The following is a 2,362-nucleotide window of genomic DNA, read 5'->3' as shown; positions in this document are numbered from 1 at the left end:
TATCTTACACAAGATATTTTATTTAAAATCTTATACAAGAATAAATTATCCTTAAGAGAAATGATTAAGTTGAATTTTTATTCTAATTTAGAGATTCTATTCACCAAGATACTATTCACAATGTGAAAAGACAAACTATGGAGACTGGAGGGATATTAAAAATGTCTACAAGTCAATAACTAGATTTTTAAATGGAATAAAATACTTTACAGAGAGTATATTAAAATGACCAATAAGCATATGAAAAGGGGTCAAATTCATTAGGAATCAGAAAATGCAAAAAAATCCCACAAAAAACTAGGAGACTCTATACCCCTAGTATAATTAAAACCAAGCAGAAATAGAAGAAACCCCCTAGTTTTGGTGGTGATGAAGAATAAATTTATTTTTTCCTCTCCTCTCCCCTACCCCCTTTTCCTCCCCTCCCCTGATCTCCTCCCTCTTCTCCCCTTCCTCCTCCTTCCTTTCCCCTCTTCCTCCTCCTCTCTCTTTTCTTCTTCTTTTTCTTTTCTCTTTTCTTTCTTTTCTTTTCCTTTTTCTCCTCTTCTCTTATTTTCCTTCTTATTAAACCACATGCTTCACCTCTGTCCATTATGATTTCACTTAATTAGTCCTTGTCATCAAAGTTTGTTCTAGGGAGCCATAGATACAATCAGAGCACGACCTCAGTCCAGTTTGTGCATTAGCCTCGTAATAACTGAATTTCTTAGAGTGCCAGAAGGAATGTAAATTAGGACTGCAACTTTGGACATCGTATTCTAACCACTGAAGCTGAACATACAGGTTGGGATCTAGTTTGCCTCCAGCATATAATCTAACAGAAATGTAAATCTTTAGCAAAAGATACAAACATTTCTGGCACCATTAATTGTAAGAGCCCTAAGCAAGAACCACCTGAGTGCCTTGAACAGCAGTGTGGCTGAGGGTATTGTGCATGCATACCCAACAGGAGGGAGATGAGAAACAATAGATTTCTGTCAAACACAATGGAAAGGGAGCTCTGATATTTTGTTGGGCAAAACATGACAGACACCCTGAATCCTACACAACTCTATGCATGTGACATTCAAAGCAAGCCAGATGAGACTTTGGTTATTGTAGTCAGAGCCGTTACCACTCTGTGGGGTCTTCATGGGAGAGAGCAGAAGGAAGATTTCTGGGTAACGTTTTCTATCTTGGTCTGAGTGAGAGGTATATTCATTTGTAAAGATTCTTTAAATTTAAATGTTTGCAAAGCTTAACAAAGCAACAGATCAGCTTGGGGTGGGGGGGGGGGGCAGTGGTAAACAAAATGTTGCGTGTTGCTAGGCAAGCTTTATTATTTTTTAAATTTAATTATTTTTTTTAAAAAGCTGTTCATGATTAGAGTTCAGTCATACAGTACTCTATCACCCATCACTCCACCAGTGTACATTTCCTAGCACCAGTGTCCCTAGGTTCCCTCCCATCACCCCCACCCCCCCCCACCCCCTGCCTGCCTTTACGGAAGATGCTTTTCTTTTCTCTCTCTTTCCTTTTGGGCACTGTGGTTTGCAATATAGATACTGAAAGGTTATCCAGAATATCCCGTACCTCCTTTTAACCTTCAGCTCTTGTTCAGCGTGATCAGTCCCAGCTATTATTGTCATAGTGGTCTCTTCTCTATCCACCCCTCTCGGAGAGCCCGGCAAACTACCAAGAGTATCTCGCCCGCACGGCAGAGCCTGGCAAGCTCCCCGTGACGTATTCAATATGCCAAACGCAGTAACAACAAAGTCTCCAATGGAGACGTTACTGGGCCCGCTCAAGCAAATCAATGATCAACGGGAGGGCCTTTACTTTACTTTTTAGCCTCCCACACACTTGTGATTAATTCCAAGCTAGGAAATCTTTAGTGGGGAGCACATTCTGTGGTGCTCAGAGCTTACTCCTGGCTCTGTCCTCTGGAATCATCTTGACATTACTTAGAGTAACATATGTGATACCAGGAATTGAACTAGGATTGCCTGCATGCAAGGCAAGTTTCTTAGCTCCTGTACTCTCTATTCAATCCTCTATGGGTTACTTTCTTCTTTTTAGTTTATTTTTTCTAAAAATTTCCAGTACCCATCTATTTTTATATTTTTTATTTGTATTTAATTTTTATATTTAATTTCGCTGTCACTGTCACTGTCCTCTCATTGTTCATTGCTCGAGCGGGCCCAGTAACATTGTGAGACTTGTTGTTACTGTGCTTGGCATATAGAATATGTCATGGGGAGCTTGCCAGGCTTTGCCGTGCGGGCAGGATACTCTTGGTAGCTTGCAGGGCTCTCTGAGAGGGGTAGAGGAATCGAACTCAGGTTGGCCCGGTTGGCTGCAATGCAAACGCCCTACCCACTGT

General features: G+C 40.9%; 1 non-coding gene across 1 annotated transcript; it reads right to left on the bottom strand.

The window, feature by feature from the left end:
• Nucleotides 1-571: 571 nt before the first annotated feature.
• Nucleotides 572-693, bottom strand: LOC130026267 (small Cajal body-specific RNA 8). Its single transcript, XR_008792869.1, has one exon. It is a non-coding gene; the product is annotated as a small Cajal body-specific RNA 8 (non-coding RNA).
• Between the last annotated feature and the right edge of the window lie 1,669 nt (nt 694-2,362).

The sequence above is a fragment of the Sorex fumeus genome, unplaced genomic scaffold (genome assembly GCF_029834395.1).
Source record: "Sorex fumeus unplaced genomic scaffold, SorFum_2.1 ptg000033l, whole genome shotgun sequence".
Classification (NCBI taxonomy): Eukaryota; Metazoa; Chordata; class Mammalia; order Eulipotyphla; family Soricidae; genus Sorex; species Sorex fumeus.
Note: the sequence above shows the minus strand (reverse complement) of the source record. Positions and strands in the feature narration are given on the sequence as shown.